Here is an 18782-nt window from a genome sequence, read left to right as displayed (position 1 = left end):
GCGTTTCGGTGTACGGATTGCTCGGTATAAGGACGTTTAGGTGTGAGGCTGGTTCGGTGTAAAAGTTCTAATGTTTACACCGAAACGTCCACTATTCAAAATGAAAATTATTCGTTAGGGAGAAATAAATTCACGAAGTAGAATATATAAATTAATAAATAAAATAAAAATTTAATGTTTCTGTAATTGGCAAGGGTTACTTATTTATAGTGAGTCCCCTCGCTTCACTCTATGTCAGAACTTCTTATATCCTCAAATGTTCTAATTATTAATTGATTGCGAGAACGTTTTACGGTAATAATATATAGTAAAAAAGTGTGTGATGCATAAACATTGTGTACACCACACACACCTTATTACGGCAATAACTGTGCACAAATCGCAAAATGCTGCACAATCTTTGAAAGAAAATTTTCAAACACAGGTGCTTTTTCTTCCAATAACCGCTTTTATATCATGCATACCCAATAAGATTAGCAATTCTAGGAAAAGAAAACTGATTATGAATCAGTGATGAGATCTTAATTATATTATTACGGAGTTGTAAATTCATGTTATAGTTGTAGAGAAGGACAGTGTCAGAAAAATGTCTCAAGAAAAATTTTAACGACCTAAAGAACACAACAAGAGGCTGAATCCTACCAGTTGTTCCTGCAGAAATTGTTTCTGTTATGAGTTACTCTTTTGTTCTTAAAATAGGTCAAAGTTGAATTGTGACCACTCCACGAAACTAATAACAAAATGGACTTTGCATTAGACGCTTGAAGAAAAATCTCTTGGAACCATGATCTCACAAGACTTGATGTTAATTTTTCCGGATTTGATGCTTTTACAAGGATATCTTCAAATTTAAAGAGGTTGTGTTGGACTATAAGACCAAATGTTCCATTGTTTTCCTACAAAACAATTAAAAGTGTTGATAATAAAACATTATTTGCAGAAATTAAAGGCTGTTTGATGTAGCTACGAGTCATAGAATTTACTGACTGTACCACCCTTTCTACTGTTTGTGTCCCTGTAAACACTAGAGTACGTCCCGTCTGCATTTAAAATTTAAACCCATTGATCAGAGTTATAAATATTTAATTTTCCAATATGTGTTGCTTCACATTCGCGACAAATGCATTGGCATTTTCTTCTAACTTTTTGGCTATAGATTTAATCAAAAGTCCTGTTAAAATAAGTACAAAAAGGGGTTTCAAATCAGTCTGCATCTTCTCTCAGTAGCCCCTGCCAATTATAATTGTTCTTGGCTAACTGCAGAACATTTCAAACCAGAAGACTATTTGTAATTGCAATCATCATATTGGATCCGCCAATTTGAATTTTGTAATTTCAACATCAGGTTCTGAATCACCTGTCCTAAAACCTCCTTGACAGTAAGCTGATCGTATCATTTAATCTTCTATTTTAATGATTGCTTTCTGTTTATGCTTGGAGGCCACCTCTAGCGTTCAAAGAGTGGTTTCTACCCTTAAACCCGCACCATTGCCAAAAATAAAATTAAAAAAAGTGACGATTATTTTTTGATATTCTACAAGTATGCAAAGTTTCATTCAAATCAGTAAATTACACTTCCGTAAGTCTCCTTGTTAGTGCTGTTCAAATGGTAAAAATAAGTTAATTGGCGAATATGAAGTCAGAACAAAGAAAAAATACTTCGATGTTACGAAGAGACTGAACAACGTTTGTGAAAATTACAAGTCTGACGATGTGATTACAGTCTTAAAAGGAATTGTGTACAATTTTAGATTCTTAGTTGAGTGATTCTATGTAATTATATTTTTTTTCAACAAAATTCCTTTGAGTTGAGATGAGTTGATTCTGAGTTTAACGTCCCGTTCAGCAGTGAGGCTATATGAGACGTCCACATACTGATTAACGTGGAATCCGAACCACATGAGCTCTCACCGGAAATCGAACCCGGGTCTCCCACGCCAAAAATTCCTTTGAGGTATTATTCAGTTTGTATATATTATTACTGTGTCTCAGGAACATTGTACAATATATTTATTTCAACTTAGAAATAATGCTGAATATTTTGCAGTAAATTTGATTATTATTCTATAAAACTCGCCTATGGACATCTCTGCATAGAAATTATTGTTGCGAATGGATTGGTGTTGTATTATCGTCCTGTCTCAATAACAATGAGACTCAATAACAATATTAATCAGTTTACACTATTCCAGATGGCTACACTATGACACTTCATGCATGTTCATTACAAGCATATGATTAATGCAATCAAATATTAAGCTATACACCGAAACGTCCTTTAAAGCAAGTGTCCTTACACCGAACCGTCCTTACACCGTAGCGTCCGTACACCGAAACGTCCTACACCGAAACATCCTACAGCGAAACATCCTACACCGAAACGTCCTACACCGAAACATCCTAAACCCTTACTCGTTATCATTATTAATAATAATTTTAGTGTTACTAACATAGTTGTCAGGCCCGTGCTGGCCCACCGGGACGTGTCCCGGTGCGCCCTCCAAAATATCACAGTATAAATAAAGGTACAAGTTTTTAGTAATAAATTCTTACAGTTTTATTGGTAAAGAACCCGTGAAAGGTGCAGTGCGCCCTTTATATTAGGCGCCCTTCCGAGATCACATCAAAGATGAACGATTTTATTTACTCTTCTGTATAGCACAGTTCTGTACAATAAATACACACAGCTACTGTTAACGAAGAACCCGTGAAAGGTACAGTGCGCCCTTTACATAAGGCGCCCTACGAAACATCACATTATATATAAGTGATTTTAGTTATCCTGTATACCGGCTTTGTTTAATAAATTCAAATACTGACTGGTAGTGTAGAACCTGTGAAGAATACAAGGCGCCCTTTACATAAGATGCCCTGCGAAATAGCACTTTTTTTTTTTTTTTATTCTTCTGTATTTCAGTCTTGTATTATAAATTCATACAGTTGCTATTGGCAGAGAACAGGTAAAGAGTATAATCACTTACAAAAATATCATGAAGTTATATAGCTATAAAACGAAACAATGTGATACATCAAGAATAGTTCGGATAGTCAAACGTATGATGCATTTATGTAATACTACACTGACACTAGTCTCTAATTTACGATTTTTACGGCATCGAAGCTTTCACAGTCTTAATATGCATCCATATATCCGATCATATTGATTGTTCCTGTGTGTTTTAAAGCAGTGTTCGGATAATCAGTACCTGTTGTATTTCTAAAATATAGCTGTATTAATTTCCGTAAAATGTGGTCTTCCTGTCAGCACGGCACGGCGCTTCCTCAGGTTGTGGGTCGAGGAGATGGTCTCTGGGATATAGAGGTTAGCTGCGAATATACTGAGTAAGCAGTCGCGGACAGACAGGGGGTGATAATCCAGCTTGAGAATTTGGTGTGAGGCTAACAACCTCATCCTGTAAAAAAAAGAAAAAAAAGAAAAAGGATTGTTCAGATAAGTTCGCAGAATCCTCGGATCAGAACTGATAATCTGGCACGAACTCCGCAAAGTAAAATCGACATGAGGTTTGGAACATGAAATATATGAAGTCTCTATAGGGCAGGAGCGTTAACATTTATAAAAAATGAGTTTAGAAATAGAGGTTGGACCTAGTGGGATATCAGGAAGTTAGATGAGAAGGAAATTGAGGAGTCAAGTCGGGAAATTTTATGTTCTTTTACGGGGAACAAATTAAAAATTACCAACTAGAAACAGGGCTTTTCGTTCACAAACGAATACGTAATATCAGCAATTACATAGGTTGAATTTATTAATGATAGATTTTCTTTTACTTCTCTTAAGGGTCGGTGGTGTAATACTAATGTTTTAAATGCACATGCCCCAACAGAAAATAAGGATGGCGATTTAAAAAAATACAGTTTTTACGAAAGAATAGAACGGGTATTTGATCATCTCCTGCAATACCATATGAAAATTCTGTTAGGCGGTTTCAATGCGAAGGTAGGACCAGAGGGTATTTTCAAACCGATTATAGGGAATAAATGTTTGCATAGTGAAGCTTGTGACAACGGCGTTAGACTCGTGAACTGTGCAATATCCAGAAACCTTACCGTGAAGATTACAAAATTCCAACATTGCGACATTCATAAATATACTTGGACTTCATCAGATGGAAAAACACATATTAAACTCATCATGTTTTAGTAGACAGAAAAGAACAGTCTAGCACAACTGATGTAAGGTCGTTCAGAGGAGTTGATTGTGATAGTAAGACAGAGTCTATCGTTGAATACAGGAAATATTCAATATCTGAAAACGGAGCGGAGAATCAAGTGAGAGGGGAGCCAGATTGAAGTGTCAAATAGATTCTCGGTTTTAGAAGGTTAGGAGTGCACTATTGTTCAAGATACTTGGTTGAAATTAGAGATAGCATTAAAATTTCAGCAAAAAGAAATATTGGAGCACGCAGAAATACGTAGGAACGAACCATGGTTCAACCAGGAATGTACTAAAGTAGCAGAGAAGAGAAAACAGAAGAAACTGCGTTGGCTACCAACTACGAACGAAATAACTATATAAAATTTCATTGTCATTTGGCAGAAAACTTCTAAAACTTTTAGAACAAAGAAACGCGACTTTTTAAAGTTAAAATTAATTAACTTCAAGATAATAGTGAAAACAAAAACATTCGGGACATGTATAAATGCATCAACGAACTTAAGAAAGGCTATCAACTTCGTGCTTATATATTAAAGAATACTAAAGGAACAGTTCTCACTGATACAGATATAATCTTAAATAGATGGAAAGATTTCTTTGACGATTTGCTTAACTCATAGCCAAAAACTAATGCGCGTGGACAAAGTGAAACGCATGCAGCATAACCGTATATTCCAGAACCTAACCAGACAGAAATAGAAATCGCTATTAAAAAAAAAAATAAATAAACGCACAGCCCCGGGTGTAGACGAAATTCTGGTTGACTTAATTTCAGCTGGAGGGGGAAAATTGTAAAGCAAGATACACAAACTCATTCCCATTATCTGGAACAAGGAGGAATTACCACAAGAGTGAAGAGAATCTATCATTGTTTCAGTTCAGAAGAAAAGCAACAAACCAAATTTAATAATTACACTAGTCAACAAGATTTTGGCATAGAAATGAAAATACCTGATTCTAATAGAACTTTTCACGTAGAATTCGAACCTGCAGTCAGTTTTTCTCCATCACCCTCAGTTTCCCCGTGGAAATGTCCTTTTTTTCTTTACAATTTTTGTACCTGTAGCTCGGGTACCCTTAGGTATATAAATACATAAATTGTATTGTATGTTAGCTTCAATTATACTTAGTAAGCCCTCTAAGTTTCATAAGAATCGCATTATTCTTTCTAAAGAAATAAACATATTTATATGAAAACATGCTATTTGTACCGTTCATTTTACCATATTCATTAGTGCGGATAAAATCACATATAACTTCCACGAAAATTACAGTATAAGCATGGTTTATACTTCATTGGACTTCCAATAAAACATATTTTCAATGGTGTGTACACCATGTCGCCATTTTTGTATGAGGTAATTTCTAGAGGGATTTTGTGGGAAATTCCCTCCAAAAAGTAGTTTATAAGACTTTTTTGTCTCAACTTGCTATGTGTATATAGTGATACAGAAACAGGAACTGCACTAAAACATAGTTTTATGTCTACTTAATAAACAATGTTAATTTCATGTGAATCGCATTATTCTGTCAGAGATCTAAATTCTTGTGTTTATTTATAGGTAATAAAGAATATACTATGCAAGACTCTTACCAAACACAAAAACCTAACGTTGACGTATTATTGTCGGCACATAGGTGGATACTCAAATACAAACACAAATACACGCATGCTTTCTGCGGAAAATAAGTCACTTTTTAATATTTGAAACGTCTGACTGGGTGGGCAAATGGTGAACGAAACATGAACTTCGCAGTACCGATGATCTGGAGGAAACCAAAAGATTATTCTTCAGACTGCTACTTTTGTATAACACAGATAAAAGAAATAACCAGTAAATCTAAACACACAGTACAGTACCCTAATTTGTCATCAGCAATTAGGCCAGTTCCACACCGAGCAGAATTACCTGTATCTTCAGTACCTCCTGCTCATCTTACGGTAAATGAGGATTACGTACTTAAGGGAACTACTGAAGTTCCAAATAAAGAAGATTATCCTACTTATGTAGGAAGCACATCTACATTGGATCCCCATCTGATAACTCACAGTGAACTAAATGACCTCGTACGGGATTTAAAACTCTCCAAGATAAAGGCAGAACTTCTTGCTTCTAGACTTAAAGGCTGGAATCTGCTCCATCGTGACACTAAAGTGTGTATTTTTCGAAACCGTCATACAGTATCAAAACTACTATTCTCAAGAAAATCATTTAGTGTATCTAATAATGTCTGTGCTGTAAGGGATACACTCGGACATGCACATATAAGTACAGAGTGAAGATTGTTCATTGACTCTTCCAAAACTAGTTTGAAGGCTGTCCTTTCGCACAATGGTAACAAATTTCCTTCAGTGCCTTTGGTTTATGCAACTAATATGAAGGAAACCTACGAAAACATCAAAATAGTGTTAGAAAGAATTCAGTATGAGAAATACAAGTGGACCGTTTGCTGTGATTTAGAAGTTATTTCTTTGTTAATGGGTTTGCAGCTTGGTTATAGGAAATATTGTTTCCTCTGCGATTGGAACAACAGGAACAAAGCCGAACAATACATCAAGAAGGAATGGCCAAAGCGTGTATTAACTCCTGGACAGAAGAATGTTGTTTATTCCTCACTGGTGAGCCCTGATAAGACAATTCTACCTCCTCTTCACATAAAGTTGGGGCTCTTCAAAAACTTTGTTAAGGCAATGGACAAAAGTAATGCAGGATTTTGTTACCTCAAGGAAAAAAATCCTCGGGTTAGTGACGCTAAAATCAAGGAATGGATTTTTGTACGCTCCCAAATAAGACGTTTGATTTGTGACCAAAAATTTGAGCATCTCTTAACTCCGGTTGAGAAAGCAGCTTGGTGTTCATTAAATGTTTAACAGAGTTTTTTTTTTTTTTTTTTTATGAAACCAGAAAGCCACAAATTACCATGAAATTGTGAATGGTTTCCTGCAATCATTCAAAGAAATGGGTTGCAACATGTCCCTTAAAGTTCACTTTCTAGACTCCCACCTGGATTTCTTTCCTGAAAACCTTGATGCTGTTAGTGATGAGCATGGGGAACGTTTTCTTCAGGACATTTCCTCCATGGAGAAGAGATACCAGGGACAGTGGAGTTCACAAATGCTAGCTGGTTACTGTTGGACACTCAAAAGAGATGCTCCAAACGCCAAACACAGAAGAAAGTCGAGAACTAAAACATTTTAGTTAAAGTAAGTAAGTGGTCATTTATTAAGAAGATACCACTCCTTTTTTATTATTTATTAAGTAGACATAAAATTATGTTTTAGTGCAGTTCCTGTTTCTGTATCACTATATACAAACTATTTGTACTTGCTACAAGTTAAGATAAAAAATCTTGTAGACTACTTTTTGGAGGGAATTTCCCACAAAATCCCTCTAGAAATTACCTCATACAAAAAATAGTGACACGGTGTATGCATCATTAAAAATATGTTTTATTTTAAATCCAATGAGGTATAAACCGTGATTATATTGTAATTTTCGTGGAAGTTATATGTGATTTTATCTGCACTAATGAATATGGTAAAATGAACAGTACACATAACATATTTTTATATAAATATCTTTATTTCTCTAAAACGAATAATGCGATTCTTATGAAACTTAGAGGCCTTACTAAGTACAAATCAAGCTAACATACAATATAATTTGTGTGTTTATATGCCTAAGGTTACCGGAGCTACAGGTATGAAAATGGTAAACAAAAGGGGAGAATTTGAGGGGAAAATTCCCAAAATACCTCTGTCACGGGAAAACTGAGGTTGATGGAGAAAAACTGATTGCAGATTCGAATTTTACGTGAAAAGTGCTATTAGAATCAGGTATTTTCTTCCGTGTGCCAGAGAAAAAGTATTTTTTGTCGACTAGTGTTATCGAGGCATTTCTCTTCTGTCAGCACCCATAAATCCTCTTAAACATAGTATTAGGAATATTGACTCCATACGCAGATGAAATTATTGGAGATTATCAGAACGGATTTAGGTAAAATGGATCAACTATCGACCAGATATTTACCTTTCGACTAATACTTGAAAAGAAATGAGAGAATACAACATTCTGGCACATCAATTATTGACTTTAGACTCTGGTAGGAGGGAAACATTATACAACATGCTTACAGAATTTGCAATACCGAAAAAGGTAGATTAATTAAGATATGTTTAAATGAATCCCGAAGTAAGGTTCGAGTAGAGAAATTCTTGTTCACGAGCTTTCACGTTGAGAATGACCTGAAACAAGGAGATGCGTTATCGTCATTATTATTTAGTTTTGTTCTGGTGAACACAATAAGGAAAATCAAAGACAGCAATCAGATCCTAGAGCTGAATGTATTTGCCAGGTTATGGCGTATGCTGATGATGTAAATTTAATAAGCAATGATAGAATAATAGAAAGGAATGCTGAAATCTTAATTAACGCTTGCAGGGATATAGGCTTAAAACTAAATGCAGAGAAAACTAAATAAATGAAACGGGATCATAATACTACATTTTATGCATGCGTTAAAATACCAAATAATATTTTCTTTCGACAAAGTGGATACTTTGCAATGCCTAGGATCATTATTAACAGACCAAAACCATAATCACTTAAAAATTTGATGTCAACTGAAAGCAGGGATTTCGTGCTATTATTCAGTTAAAAATCTTTTGTTGTCGCTAATTCTGTTGAGGAATTTGTAGCTCAAAATATAAAACGTAATCATGCCTGTTGTGCTGTATGGTTGCGAAACATGATCACTGACTCTGAGGGAAAATCGTAGACTGAAAGTATTTGAAAACAAGATTCTTAAACCAATATTTGAACTCCAAAAGGAACGGGAATGGGGAAAGCGGAAACTTCATAAGGAGAAACTGCATAGTTTTATACCGTTTACCAAACATTGTTAGGGTCAAGTCAAGGAGGCTCAAATGGTCAGGTTATGTAGCCAGAATGGAAGAAATTAGAAACGCTTTCGAAGTTGTAACTGGAAATCCAAACAGGAAAATGACCGTTAGGAAGACCGAGGCACAGACGGGAGGACAATATTAAAATGGTTCTCTGAGAGATTGAAATATAAAGTAGAAACTTTGTTCAGTTTTCTAAGGACAGAAATCAATGGAGAGCTTTTGTAAACGCGGCAATGAGCCTTCTGCGTCCATAGGCGTGCTATATTAAGTTGTTGATACATTTAGCTTCTTTTTATTTAACAGAAATGTTATTATAGGAACTAAAAAGTTTTTATGTAGTAAAGAGGATTTCGATTCGCGGTTAGCTATTTACGTTAATACTAAAAGAAATTTGGTGGTGATTTTGATATAAAATGGCACCCATACTTTCTTTCTTTCAAAGTCTCTCTCTCTCTCTCTCTCTCTCTCTCTATATATATATATATATATATATATATATATATATATATATATATATATATATATATATATAGATATATATATATATATTCCCGTTAGTATGGACGCCCCTTTAGTAGACTTGTCCACCGCCCTCATTAGTATCCCAGCACGGCTCTGATAGTTGTTACCGTTGGAATTAAATACGTTCATATTGGTATTGTGGCAACTACTTAGTACTGAATTGCTTTATCGAATATTTAAGTCTGTAGTTTGTAGCAGGGTGGCCATAGAAGTTAATTGCTTATAGCCCATAGTGCGTCACTGAAATTTTAGAGGATCTTTGAAAGGCAACTTAATTGAAATTAATGAGAAATATATATTTAAAATACATTTATTTAATACAAGAACATTACATTTAATCAATTCCGCAACCATGGTTGAGGAAGGGATGTATTAAAATACGAACCATTGAAATAGTGCAGAAGCAATAGCTGAGTTTTTTTTATAAACATATATATAAATGAAAGTATACTAGAATGTAACTAACTAGACTAGAAATGAAAGAATGTAACTATATATATATATATATATATATATATATATATATATATATATATATATATATATAAATGAAAGTAACTATATTTGTAACTTAACAACACTTGAACCACCAGACTAATCTCGACAAAACTTTCAACATAGATGAGGTTCGGGCCTGAGATGGTTTTATCATTTCACTTTGAAGGTGCAACTTGGAGGAAGGAAGTGCGGATATATATTAAAAATTATCGATCTTAGTGTCGAACCCATAGTTTTCGGGGTTGTGAGATGAACACTGACATCTCCGATGAAGCTTAAATTCTAATTCAGCACTGAAACTTGGGAGAAGGAGAGGAAGATGTATAAAATGATCTAAAATGACCGCTATAAGTGTCGAATCCATAGTTTTTGCGGTCGCTGAGATGAACAGTTACACTTTCGATGCCGTTTAAATTCAAATTTACTCCCGCAAATTGAAGGAGGTACATAAAAATAATGCAAAATAATTTATATTAGTGTGAATCCATAGTTTTTGGAGTCGCTGAGGTGAACAGTTACACTTTCGATGCGGTTTAAATTCAAATTTACTCCCGCAAATTGAGAGAGGTATATATAAATGATGAAAAATAATCCATATTAGTGTGAAACCATAGTTTTCGAGGTCGCTGAGGTGAACAGTGACACTTTCGATACTGTTTAAAAAATTTTAATTTGTCCCCGCAAATTGAGGGAGGGGGAGGTATATTAAAATGTTGGAAAATAATCGATATTAGTGTGAATCCATAGTTTTCGGGGCCACTGAGATGAACAGTAACATTTCCGATGCAGTTTAAATACAAATTCAACGCCGAAACTTTAAAGAGGGGGAAGGGGGTGATATATAAAAAATGATCGAAAATGACTGATATTAGTGTTGAATCTATAGTTTTTGGGGTTGCTGAGATGAGCAGTGACACTTCTAATGGCGTTTAAACCCAAATTAAGCGCCTTGAGCTCGGGACAGAGGGGTATATATATGTATGTATATATATGAAATAGTATATATATATATATATATATATATATATATATATATGTGTGTGTGTGTGTGTGTGTGTGTGTGTGTGTGACCGATATTATAGTCGAATACATCGTTTCTGGGGTTGCTTTGATGAACAGTAACACTTCCGATGCCGTTTACATCCAAATTCATCTCCTCAACTTGGAGGCGGAGAGATATATAAAAATGATCGAAAATGACCGATATAGTGTCGAATCCATAGTTTTAGAGTCGGTGAAATGAACAATAACACTTCCGATGCACTTTAAATCCAAATGCATCCCCGCAACTTGGAGGCGGATATATATATGATCCAAAAATGATCGATACTAGTGTTGAATTCATGGTTTTTTGGGGTCCTGAGATGAACAGTGACACTTCCGATGACATTTAAATCAAATTCAGCTCAGCAACTTGTGGCGGGAGAAGATGTGGGTATATAAAAATGGCCGAAAATTGTCGATATCAGTGTCGAATCCATACTTTTCTGGGTGGTTGGGCTGAACAGTGACACTAAAGGGAGAGGATGACATGTAATAGTAAGTGAAAATGACTGATACTAGTGTCAAACTCATAGTTTTGGGGTCCCTAAGTTCACTGGTGACAGTGTTGATGCTCCTTATACCGAAAATGAAACTATTCTCCCCGTATGAAGAACGGGTATTCTGCTAGTCTTTAAGAATAACGAACGGAAGTTTCACATGTTAAATTCTTTAATATATTTGTCACTGCTCAAATTTACGCACTTATGCGGTGCATGTGTGTATATGTAAAGAAAATCCGTTCTCTTTCTGAGTTCTTTGAAAAGTATACAAATAATAAAGAGGTATTTTTTTTATCAGAAAACTAAAAAGTAAAATTAAAAGATGTTGCTTTAACTATTTTTCCTGCTAGCGAAATACGTTGTGTGTATAGATGCTGCAGAGACGTTAGAGCAAATAAGATTAGCATCAGGTGAATAAATAGTTTTTAAATTACATTATCCGGGTTTTGCCAATATTTCCGAACAAAAGATTTTTTCTAATGGGTTCAAAATTTACAAAAATTTACACAGCACAAGGAAGATACGTGTATCCATAAAATAGATACTTGATTTTAACATACTGGTATTAACTAAAATGATTCTGGCCCTGTTATTTTAACACTTCCCTGCCATGAAACGGTAACTTTATAAGATTACTTAAGATAATTTAAATGCGTCTATATTATTTAATCTAACTTCGATTATATTTCAGAACTTTTTGTAGCCATACCTCCATTCTATCACGGTGCTAACTTTAAAGGATGGTATAAATATATTTATTACCATTAAATTTCCCTATTCTAATACAAGAAACATAACTACTCAATGATCTTAACTGTAAAGCAGTAAATATAAAATAGTGTAGTTTTCATTTTAAAACCATAATGTGTGAAACATTCGAATATTTCAATTTTTCCCAATCTTTTCGTTTTTTTCAGGTACGGGAAAAACGGTAAAAAACTGTTTATTTTACCCAAAATTTCCTTTTTGTTTTTTCTAGACCTTTGCAACACTAGTCGCACATATTGTGAACATTCATCAGACACGAAGATATGATTCATCACTGAAACTCCTATTCTCCAATCATCAGCAGTCCAATGTTCTTTGCCACGTGCCCATTCGAGGCGCTTGTTTGTAATGATTGGAGTAATTTTTGCTTTCTTTCTTGGCCTGAGTGCTTTTATTCCCTTAACACAAAGAACCCTTCGAACATTTTCAGGCGAAATGTCTACACCATACTCAGCCATTTTAATGTTTAAGTCTCTAGAAGTTGCGTTTCTGTTTCTCAGAGCCAATCTTTTTTAGTTTTTTGATACCTCTTAGCAATAGCTTTGGATCTCATCCACTGTTCCAAAGCCTATTTTGCTTTGAAACAAAATATATATTATTTTAAACTCTGTTAAACTAACTTTTGTGACACACAGAGTTTGACCCTGGTTTAGCAGATACGCAGTAGTGACCAACAGATTCCCTTTTGTTGTATGTATATCTTATATAAATAAACAATCATCATCATTATATATTTTCTCTCTTATTCCATTTTGCAATTGTTAAATAAGATTAACAAAAGTTTGTAAGAACTAATAGCGTTATATTAACGAAGGTTCACCAAGTAGTTTATAAAATAATTTCGTCCTTATTTGTAATGGAATTGCAGGGGCTTATCGCCCATCCTTGTAAGGAAGAAGAAGCATATACAGTTTATTGCATTGCAGATAGCATACCCTACAGGGAAATTAAATTATAGGTCACACTCTATCACTGTACTACCACACCAAACTAGTAATATTCCAAGACAAGAACCATTGTCTTGTTCTACAAATAACACTAGACTAGCAAGTGATAACACAATATGTATACAGAAACCAATACATAGTCATTCAGGGAGTAGCCCGCAAGTTATTCTAGAGGGCCTTGATTTTTACAAACTAAAAACAAATCCAAAGTTTCTTTCAACATTATGAAAGAATTAATAACGCATAGATACATACGTATTTAAGAAGTGCATATTATTATTATTATTATTATTATTATTATTATTATTATTATTATTATTATTATTATTATTAGTAGTAGTAGTAGTAGTAGTAGTAGTAGTAGTATAGTAATAGTAGTAGTAATGGTAGTAGCAGTAGTAGAAGTAGTAGTAGTATATTTCATATATGCTACATTTCTGAGACTTGAGTCTTGAGAGTACGTGAAGTTAAAATCAAAGGTTATGTTACGGACGGCAAATGATGGCTTAGAACCAAAAACACATTCCTGGCCGGGACCGGGGGTTAGTCTGTTTTATGTTTACTAAAAGTGTTTAATAATTACAGCAAATGAAGGATGTTTATAATAGAATGTGAAAGAATACAGTTTTAAAAGAATTAAACTACGTCAACATGTTAAAATAATTAAAAGAACCTAATTAATTAGCCCCTTTGTACTCTCGTTTGCTTAACTGGATGAACCGAGGCCTAAAGGAAAAGAGTTTTCTGCCCAAATCTTATAAGCAGTGGGATATTTTAATATTATAGAAATTGACCCTCCTTCCCCTTAGAAGTGTAATTTTCAAGATGCTGAAACATATAGTATTTTATTACTTTTAGTTAAAAGTTCAAATACCGAGTTTCACGCATCTAGCTTAAACAAATCCTTCCTTAATTTATTTACATATTTTCTGAGTAAGTAATGGGGAATTCGAACCTTAAAAAGTGCTCCCTTTGCTCTTTCCTTTTTAAGTGTTCAATTTTCAGTTTTTTTTAACAGGAAAGTTTATATGCCAAGTTTCATTTTACTAGCTTCAGAAACTTGCGAGATACACTACCCTTTAAAAAATCTTCCCCCACCCTTTTTACGATACTTATTTCCAAAAATTCTTTCTTATGTCCTGCTTTCATAAGAAAATTATATTTTATAATTAAAATTTAACGACTCTACTTGTAGTAGTATGCCCCAAAAATTACTCATCTTTACTCTTTTATATAAGAGTACAGAACATATATACAGTCAAACAAATGGATTTCCATGAACAGTATCCGATTTCCTATAACTACCTGATTCGTACATTTCCCACAAGCTGTGATTTTAAATTTACGCTCTGTCAAGGTCCAGGTTTCAAAAAGGAACTAACTGGAAATATAATAATATTATGTATTTGTGTACCCGTGTAATATGTATAAATTTATTGTTTTATTGAAGCTTTCGTAATATGGAAATAAACTTTTGATTTACTTTTAATATATAAAAATCATGCTCCCCTAGAAAAATTTGCAGGCTACACCCCTACATGACTATGTAGTAATTTCTGCAAAAATGGCACAGGACCTAAAAGTTAGGTCTAGTGCCTATATTTTTAGGACTTGTGCCGTTTAAGACTTATGAATGTCACCCACTGTATTGCATAATAAATGTTCTTTGTTCAATTTTAAATTTACTGCGTTCTTTATATAGACAGTTGGTATTTAATGATCACTTTTGAAATGTCTAGTGAGCTTTTGTCCTAATTAAGTAAACTTCGGTGGATTTTTGTCCTACTCTTATAAAATACGCTCCGCACAGTATATATTGCAATTCTGAATGTTTGCTTGGTTTCAGAAGTCTGGTAAAATATGCTTTTTAAACATTTTTTATTATTTATTTATTTATTTTTGTTTTAGGAATTTGTCTTGGGATTCTCGTATCTCCATTCGAAAGAAACGAATTTATTAACTAATTATGTAATTAATTCTTAGAATGAAATAGGTTGTATTATGTAATTTGTGTATAAATGCAGAACAGATAGTGATAATAATAATCTTAGTAGTACAAATATAGCTGTTACTGTTGGAATTAGATACGTTCGTAACATTATTGCCAACTAGTTGCTGCATTCTCCCAACTTCGTGTGGTGGTGGCGAATTTCAGAACTAAAGCAAGTGAATGAAAAAGGCACAAGTCCTAAATGGCAGAAGTCCTAAAATGCAGAAGTCCTAAAGTGCAGAAGTCCTAAAATTTAGGTCTAATGCCCATATTTTTAGGACTTCTGCCTTTTAGGACTTCTGCACTTCAGGACTTTTGGACGTCACCCGTTTATCGTTAGTTTACGTTAGTTTTGCTAGTTTCGCAAAAGTAACAGTTTTATTCTGGAAACAAAGTTCCCCGCAAACTGTGAATTTGCCCGAACATATTGAATTTTTATAAAATTCCGACACACACCGTTAGTTTATCGTTACTTTACCTAAGTTTTTCATATCACATCGTTAGTTTATCGTTATTTTACGTCAGTATTGCTAAAATTATCGTTAGTCTCGAACAAAAAAAAAAATCAGAAAATTAATGGGCATGCCAGCCTCACAATTCGCCACCCACAAACGAATTTCAGTAGTTTTCCATATCAGATCGTTAGTTTATCATTAGTTTACGTTATTTTTGCTAAAACTATTGTTAGTTTCGCAAAAATACATATTTTAATCTAGAATTAAAGCTCCCCGCCAACTGTGAATTAGCCCGCCCATATTGAATTCTCATAAAACTCCAACTCTTATGGTTAGTTTAGCGTTAGTTTACTTAGGTTTTGCTAAGATTGACCTTTGTTTTGCAAAGATAACGATTTTACTCGAAAAATAAATGTTAACGCCGCTAAACAATTATCACAAATTTCCATCTCACATCGTCAGTTGATAGTTAGTTTACGTTGGTCTTACTAAAAGTATAGTTAGTTACGCAAAAATATCGATTTTATTCGAGAAAAAATGCAGGCCAATTTCACACCTTCCCAACCCCAAATTAATTTCAAAGTTTTTTTAAAAAATCAAATCGTTAATTTTTCGTTTGTTTACGTTAGTTTCGCCAAAACTATCACTCCGGTTGCTGTCGTGGGATGGGATGATGACATTGGTTCCATGGATGAGAGGTAAATGTTCATTCTGGGACTTCACGTGCGTTATACATAAGCTCATTCAAGTCTTCCTCTAACTCTAATGAACGCTGGAGCTGTTGCTAATCGCCGAGAAGCTGAAAAGCAAAGAAAATTTTGTTTTCACTCCAATCGCTATTGACACCAGTGGTTCTTGGGGTGCAAGAAGTCTTGAATTCATTAGGGAGGTAGGAAGATGCACTTCTTGTGTTTCCGGCGAAGTTCGCTCCGCATCTTTTCTAATACAGCGAATATCTGTTTCTATCCAACGTGGTAACGCCTCGTCTGACCCTGGCAATTTATCTCCTCGAAAGTAACTGGATGAGGTGTTTGCACTCTAATAAGAATAGTTCTAACTTGTCCATGTACAATAGTTTTTCTTTTGACGTTATTATTCGCAAAAATAACGATTTTATTAAAAAACTAAATGTTCACGGTTCCCCACCCACACACAAAATTTCAAAACTCTTTCACATCGCATCATTAGTTTATCGTTAGTTTACGTTAGTTTTGCTAAAAGTATCGTTAGTTTCTCTAAAATAAAGATTTAATTCGATAAACAATGTAAGGACCCTTACAAATTTGGGGTATCCTGGGGCCCTTCATCAGAAAATGTTTGGCAATATATAGACTGGATATGCAATTTTAGGTTTTATTTTTACTTTTAAAAATTTCTGGGGGGTCCAGACCCCCAAACTCGTTTCACATCACGCCGCTAGTTTAACTATAATAATGATTTTGGTCGAGAAATAATATCCCCGCTAAATGTAAAGATAGCCCGCCCATAAAGAATTGTCATAAGTTCCCACCATATATCGTAAGTTCACGATAGTTTTGATAGAACTATAGATAGTTTCGCAAAAATTGCTATTTTATTCGAGAAAAAGTTTTTCTGCTAAGTGTTAAATTAGCCTACCCATAAACAATTTACCTAAACTTCCATCTCATATCATTAGTTTTTCTACAATTATCGTTAGTTTCGCAAAAAGAACTTTCCAGAAATGAAGTCTCCCGCCAATGTGAAGTTAGTCTTCTCATAAAGAATTTCCATACATTTCCAAATCACATCGTTAGTTTGTCGTTAATTTAAAAGTTTTGCTAATCCTATCGCTATTTTTGCAACAATAAGAATTTTATACGAGAAATAATGATAACCGTAATATCTGAAGTTAACCCATAATTAAGAAATCATCTAAATTTTCACTCAATATCATAAATTTATTTTGGGTTTACTAAAACTATCATTGGTTTCTTTTAAACGTACTTTTTATTTAAAAATAAACATGCAGAATATCAGAGATAGTAAATCATCTTCGACTCTCTATGACAATAACAAATGGAGTACACATTTCTGGTATCTATAACATTTTTAGAACTTGCTACCACCTTGACATTAGCAACTAGTTTTCACAGCCTCTAACATCCATCCAGCTCGTCAAAAGAAATCACAGTATATTTTTCTCAATAAATACACATCAAAAGATGCTATAACAAATTAAATAATTAAAATATTTCAGAATGAACATGAAATAAAATTTCTTACAGTTCTCAGATTGAATTACAATAAATAAGGAAAGTAAATAACTTTCTGTAATAAGCAGAACTCGTGAAAATATAAAATGAATTATATAGCGAAATGGATGTACGAGGGAGAATGGGAAACTAAGCTTACAAGGATGATATTTCTGGAGATTCGTCTGTTATAGAGAAATGAGAAGTATGCGGTAATCTTAATATATGGAGTTGGCAACTGTGCAGAATTTCAGCCACCCATCACCTACATCACTAGTTGTAGGTAAACACAAATGTCGACTCGTTTCGAAAACTAGTCTCGCGAAGAAATCTGCTCAGTTATTCTAATTTAATGGCGAGATATGTAACCGCGGGTACTGTAAGCGCAGTGACCGACTCAGCACGGCATCAACAGATTTCATACCATCGACCACCCTCCCTACAACCGGGATCCTGCTCCAAGCGACTTTCATCTGTTCTCCCACTTAAAGGAAAACCGAGGAGACGACGCTTCTCTTCAAACGAGAAGATGAAACACTTAGTAACTGAACACGCAAGGGCAGGAGTTTTACCAGGAGGAAAACTTTAAACTCATCCCACGATGCGATAAGTGTTTCAACTGACATGAAGACTATGTCAAAAAAATAACCTAATGTATGTACTATCTGTTGGCTGTATTGGTTGTATGAAATAATATATACACGTTTCACTGCAGGCTTTGAAACCTTACTTTCTGATCATCCCTCGCAACAACAACAAAGA

The sequence above is a fragment of the Thermobia domestica genome, chromosome 8, assembly GCF_964235325.1.
Source record: "Thermobia domestica chromosome 8, izTheDome1.hap1.1, whole genome shotgun sequence".
NCBI lineage: Eukaryota > Metazoa > Arthropoda > Insecta > Zygentoma > Lepismatidae > Thermobia > Thermobia domestica.
The sequence above is the reverse complement of the archived record's forward strand: the minus strand, read 5'-3'. Positions refer to the sequence as shown.